This window comes from Bubalus bubalis, chromosome 3, assembly GCF_019923935.1.
Source record: "Bubalus bubalis isolate 160015118507 breed Murrah chromosome 3, NDDB_SH_1, whole genome shotgun sequence".
In the NCBI taxonomy this organism is placed as follows: domain Eukaryota; kingdom Metazoa; phylum Chordata; class Mammalia; order Artiodactyla; family Bovidae; genus Bubalus; species Bubalus bubalis.
The window spans coordinates 33703733-33710507 of NC_059159.1; the positions used below are offsets into that span (position 1 = coordinate 33703733).

Sequence of the window (6775 nt, forward strand, 5' to 3'; positions counted from 1 at the left end):
CATAACACAAAACCATGCTTACAGGCTGATATCCCAACTGTGTATTTGTTTAAAAACATGTTTTTTTAATTAAAAAATGTTTATGTGTTTACAAACATAGGGGGAAAACGTATAAAAGGACTTACACCCAATTTAGGTAGAGATTACCTCTATGTTAAAATCTAGGAGTGATTTAAATTTTTCTTTCAGTATGTTTGATTATATTTTCCCTTTTTTCTACAATGTGTACCTTAGTTTTGAAATTGTTTTAAAAGTTCTTTAAAAAAATACAATAAATAAAAGGAACTTGCTTCTTAAGATGTCTTCATATCCACTTCTCATCAAAGACATGGGTATAACTGACAAGAGAAAGGTGAAGAGGACTGGGTCATTTGATGGATGAGACCATTAACACAACTGCTAAAAGCTGCTGCCTTTCATCCACACTCTCGCTAGGGATTAACATTCCAGGGCTAACACAGCAGCTGTCGGTGAGCAAACTTAAATTCTACCTCCTGGCTGTGACAGAGGTTTGGGTGCATGTTACACACACCAGTGTCCCCAGGCACCTTCACTGCGGACTTAAGTGGGTCACATTTTCCTAAGTAGGAAGCAGAAGAATCAGCTGTGGGCAGATGGAAAGAACCTAACTTAATGGTGGAATTTACCAGCCTGATTCCTCCCTCCTGGCTCCAAGCCCCACCAAGATGCTGCTTCCGGAGCCCACAGAGAGAAAAAGAAAACCTCTTCGCTGATGAAGAAGAAAAATATCCTCCTTGGGGAACACACCCCAAACATGACTTTTCTTAAATTACAGTAGCCTGACCTTCACAAGAGGTCAGGCTACTTTCTCAGCTCCTCACAAAATCTATAGCTTACAGCTCTCGCTTAGGGAAACTGAGGCACAACACAGTGGGAGCCCTCAAATTATAAAAAATATCATTAAAAGCATGGATGGGAAAGGTGGTACCTTCTGAGAAACAGACTCAAAATTTTTTTCTAGCATATTCAGAAAAGTAATTCAATTGATACCCACAATATTTAATACCCCAAAATGGATTTAGCTTATCCTAGGTATATGGATAAGCAATGTAATAACATGCCTATAAATGCGCTGAAAAGCTTCAAATGGAATTTGACGACTTGAAAATTTTCAAGAATTTCCTTGAGGCCCAGTCACCAAGATCCGGCCCTCCTCTTTCCACACACAGTTACTCTCTGGAATCTCAGAGAGAATGATGAAGGCCTTCCTCTCTCACACACTCGCAAACACAACACTCACCAGTCGAGCTCCACCACAGGTTCCAGGCTGGTTCCAACAATGGCGGCATTGCTTCGGCCTTTCCAAAAGACGTCATGGAATGCGAAGTCAAGTGGGCCTGAGGAAGCATCACTACAAACAAAACTAGAGGTGATGGAATTCCCGTTGAGCTATTTCAAATCCTAAAAGATGGTTGGATGGCATCACCAACTCAATGGACAGGAGTTTCAGTAAACTCCGGGAGTTAGTGATGGACAGAGAGGCCTGGCATGCTGCAGTCCATGGGGTCCCAAAGAGTCAGACATGAATGAGTGACTGAACTGAACTTTGGCCTTTCCTTCCTCCCAGGATGCCCTGGGCGCACTCCTCACAAAATGCCCTTGCGCGCACTGGAAATGAATTCCTCACTTCTGTGGGAAATTGAAACCTGATTTCTTCCCAGTCGTTATTGGGGGCTTCTCTCCAAGTCCAGGGCTACTGATTTTTTCATGTGTTTTCAATGTTGTGTTCCACTACCCCTAACTAGCTCTTAAGCTTTCTGAGAGAACCAACTGCTAATCCCTGATGCCTGGAGCAGTGTCTTTATAAGCCATTTGTTAAATGAAGAGCAGGTGTTAAATTGTTGTTTGAAAGAATGAAGCAAAGCCGAGTAGGAAAAGAGCAGATTAGAAAGAATGAAGAGACAGAGCCAAAGCAAAAACAACACCCAGTTGTGGATGAGACTGGTGATGGCGGCAAGGTCCAAGGCTGTAAAGAGCAATATTGCATAGGAACCTGGAATGTTAGGTCCATGAATCAAAGCAAATGGAGTGAACATCGACATTTTAGGAATCAGCAAACTAAAATGGACTAGAATTTAACTCAGATGACCATTATATCTACTACTGTGGGCAAGAATCCCTTAGAAGAAATGGAGCACCCCTCACACTCAACAAAAGAGTCTGAAATGCATTGCTGCTAAGTCGCTTCAGTCATGTCTGACTCTGTGCAACCCCATAAACAGCAGCCCATCAGGCTTCACTGTCCCTGGGATTCTCCAGGCAAGAACACTGGAGTGGGTTGCCATTTCCTTCTCCAATGCATGAAAGAGAAAAGTGAAAGTGAAGTCGCTCAGTCGTGTCTGACTCTTAGCGACCCCATGGACTGCAGCCTACCAGGCTCCTCCATCCATGGGATTTTCCAGGCAAGAGTACTGGAGTGGGGTGCCTTTGCCTAGTACTTGGATGCAATCTCAAAAACGACAGAATTATCTCTGTTAGTTTCCAAGGCAAACCATTCAATATCACGGTAATCCAAGTCTATGCCCCAACCAGTAATGCTGAAGAAGCTGAAGTTGAACAGTTCTGTGAAAACCTACAAGACTTTCTAGAACTAACACTCCAAAAAGATGTCCTTTTCATTATAGGGGACTGGAATGCAAAAGTAGGAAGTCAAGAAACACCTGGAGTAACAGGCAAATTTGGCCTTGGACTATAGAATGAATCAGGGCAAAGGCTAATAGAGTTCTGTCAAGAGAACGCACTGGTCATAGCAAATACCCTCTTCCAACAACATAAGAGAAGACTCTACACATGGACATCACCAGACAGTCAACACTGAAATCAGATTGATTATATTCTTTGCAGCCAAAGATGGAGAAGCTCTATAGAGTCAGCAAAAACAAAACTGGAAGTTGACTGTGGCTCAGATCATGAACTCCTTATTGCCAAATTCAGACCTAAATTGAAGAAAGTAGGGGAAACGACTAGACCATTCAGGTATGATCTAAATCAAATCCCTTACGATTTTACAGTGGAAGTGAAAAATAGATTTAAGGGACTAGATCTGATAGACAGAGTGCCTGATGAACTATGGATGGAGGTTCATGACACTGTACAGGAGACAGGGATCAAGACCATTCCCAAGAAAAAGAAATGCAAAAAAGCAAAAATGGCTGTCTGAGGAGGCCTTACAAATAGCTGTGAAAAGAAGAGAAGCTAAAGGCAAAGAAGAAAAGGAAAGATATACCCATTTGAATGCAAAGTTCCAAAGAATAGCAAGGAGAGATAAGAAAGCCTTCCTGCGTGATCAATGCAAAGAAATACAGGAAAACAACAGAATGGGAAAGACTAGAGATTCCTCCAAGAAAATTAGAGATAGCAAGGGAACATTTCATGCAAAAATGGGCTCAATAAAGGACAGAAATCGTATGGACCTAACAGAAGCAGAAGATATTAAGAAGAGGTGGCAAGAATACACAGAAGAACTGTACAAAAAAGATCTTTGTGACCCAGATAATCACGATGGTTTGATCACTGACCTAGAGCCAGACACCCTGGAATGTGAAGTCAAGTGGGCCTTAGGAAGCATCACTATGAACAAAGGTAGTGGAGGTGATGGAATTCCAGCTGAGCTATTCCAAATCCTGAAAGATGATGCTGTGAAAGTGCTGCACTCAATATGCCAGCAAATTTGGAAATCTCAGCAGTGGCCACAGGACTGGAAAAGGTCAGTTTTCATTCCAATCCCAAAGAAAGGCAACGCCAAAGAATGCTCAAACTACCACACAATTACACTCATCTCACATGCTAGTAAAGTAATGCTCAAAATTCTCCAATCCAGGCTTCAACAGTACGTGAACCATGAACTTCCAGATGTTCAAGCTGGTTTTAGAAAAGGCAGAAGAACCACAGATCAAATTGCCAACATCCATTGGATCACCAAAAAAGCAAGAGATTTCCAGAAAAACATCTACTTCTGCTTTCTTGACTATGCCAAAGCCTTTGACTGTGTGGATCACAACAAACCGTGGAAAATTCTGAAGGAGATGGGAATACCAGACCATCTGACCTGTCTCTTGAGAAATCTGTATGCAGGTCAGGAAGCAACAGTTAGAACTAGACATAGAACAACAGACTGATTCCAAATAGGGACAGGAGTACATAAAGGCTGTATGTTGTCACCCTGCTTATTTAACTTATATGCAGAGCACATCATGAGAAATACTGGGCTGGTTAAAGCACAAGATGGAATCAAGATTGTTAGGAGAAACATCAATAACCTCAGATGTGCAGATAACAGCACCCTTATGGCAGAAAGCAAAGAAGAACTAAACAGCCTCTTGATGAAAGTGAAAGAGGAGAGTGAAAAAGTTGGCTTAAAACTCAACATTCAGAAAACTAAGATCATGGCATCTGGTTCCATCACTTCATGGAAAATAGACACAGCAACCCTGACAGACTATTTTTGGGGGCTCCAAAATCACTGCAGATGGTGATTGCAGCCATGAAATTAAAAGACGCTTGCTTCTTGGAAGAAAAGATATGACCAACCTAGACAGCTTATTAAAAAGCAGAGACATTACTTTGCCAACAAAGATCCATCTAGTCAAAGCTCTGATTTTTCCAGTAGTCATGTGTGGATGTGAGTTGGACTATAAAGAAAGTTGAGTGCCGAAGAATTGATGCTTTTGAACTGTGGTGTTGGAGAAGACTCTTGAGAGTCCCTTGGCCTGCAAGGAGATCCAACCAGTCCATCCTAAAGGAAATCAGTCCTGAATGTTCACTGGAAGGACTGGTGCTGAAGCTGAAACTCCAATCCTTTGGCCACCTAATGCAAAGAACTGACTCATTCGAAAAGACCTTGATGCTGGGAAAGATTGAGGGGAGGAGGGGAAGGGGACGACAGAGGATGAGACGGTTGGATGGCATCACCGACTCAATGGGCATGGGTTTGGGTGGACTCTGGGAGTTGGTTATGGACAGGGAGGCCTGGCGTGCTGCAGTCCATGGGGTCGCAAAGAGTCAGACACAAATGAGCGACTGAACTGAACTGAACTGGGAGGGCCAGCCCTTAACAGAGAATAAGGAAGAACGCATGGGTGCATGCTTAATCACTCAGTTGTGTGCCATTCTTTATCACTGCATGGACTGTAGCCCTCCATGCTCGCTATCCATGGGATCTTCCAGGCAAGATACCTGAGTGGGTTGCCATTTCCTTCTTCAGGAGATCTTCCTGACCCAGGGATTGAACCTACATCTCCTGCATTGGCAGGTGGATTCTTTACCACTAAGGCACTTAGGAAGCCCTATAGGAAGAATAAAGCTAGCTTTATAATAACAGCTGGCATGTAAAACCCTATATCCTTAGCTGCATTTACAAGACTTTAACTATCTGGCCCGTGGCCACTTCTGCCACTTCATTCCTTACTGCAGTATTCCTGGCTCCTTTCATTCCTTCCCCACTGGCCTTTACTCTGTTCCTGTGCAGCCAAGCTCTCCTTCCAAAGAGCTTGCGTTTGTTTCCTCTGCCTGAAATACTGTGCCTGGTTGATAGTCTCCTGGCTTGCTCCTTCAATAAGTGTCTGCTGAAATATCACATCTTCAGAGAAACCCTCCCTGATTGATCTATTTAGACACCACACAGCCACTGTTTCCTTATCCTAATTTTTCTTTCCCTCAGAGAATTTATCACTAATTGACACTTGATATCTGTTGTCCCCACATACACACACTCGAATAGAATTTCCAGGAGGGCAAATTTTGCCTGTTCTGTCCTCTAGCACTTAAAATCTTCTCAGCGTGTGGTAAGTCCTCAGTGGTTGTTTGATGAATAAACAATTGAATGAGTGTGTTATACTTTTAAAATTATCAGTTCCACATGTGATTTTTATCACTATCCTGGCTTGGTGAGAGATCTCAGCTGGTTCCACTCAACCTCATCTTTACTATCATACCTTCAACAACCTTTTGGGTAGGGTGATAAATTTATCTGAGTTTGCCAAGGACTGTCCTGATTTTAAAACTGAAAGTCTCAGGAATCTCTTCAAATCCAAGCAAATTAGGGAAAAGGGTCACCCTGTTTGGAGGTATCCAGGCTTCATCTTCCTTCTTTTGATTTATTGTTGTTTGTGGTGTTGAGAGGCAAGGGGTAACTTAAGAATGTTCTGAGGGGATTCCTTGGTGGTCCAGTGGCTGGGATTCTGCACTTCCACTGAAGGGGATGTGGGTTTGAACCTTGGTCAGGTAACTAAGATCCTGCATGCTGCACAGAAGAGCAAAAAAAAAAAAAAAAGATGTTTTGTGCCATATGAACAAGAAATTGGGTGAGATGGGAAGACTGGATGAATAAAAGTCCAGCTGTGGTCAGCTGGTGAGCCTCACCAAACAACAACAAAAAAGACATGAGAGAACAACATAGAAGACATGGTCCTGACTTCCAGAGCTGACTGGCACTGCCAGTGGTTGGTACATTCTCTAGAGAAAGCTCCTGGCTTCTGAGTCTCAGGCTTGCCTGTTGACATGGTCTCACCCACTCTGTGTCACTTTCAAAAAGGAGTCTATGATGCATTCATTAACTCAGTTGTCACAAGAAGCCCATGAGTTAGGTATTATTATTAGCCCCATTTTACAGATAAAGAAACTGAGGCCCAGAAAAGCAGAATAAGTTTTGCCTTATTGCCCAAATTCACACAGTTTAAAACGTGAAGTCTAGATGTGAACCCCAGGATTCTGACTCTCAAAGTCCACTCTAAGTGACTAAATTATCATGGAGATT

General features: G+C 42.7%; 1 long non-coding RNA gene across 1 annotated transcript in view; it reads right to left on the reverse strand.

Annotated features, from left to right (window-relative positions):
- LOC123332641 overlaps positions 1-1455 on the reverse strand; it is an 80028-nt gene extending 78573 nt beyond the window's left edge. The window contains exon 1 of the long non-coding RNA XR_006640803.1: positions 1262-1455. This is a non-coding gene — a long non-coding RNA (uncharacterized LOC123332641). The remainder of the gene's footprint in view (positions 1-1261) is intronic.
- Between the last annotated feature and the right edge of the window lie 5320 nt (positions 1456-6775).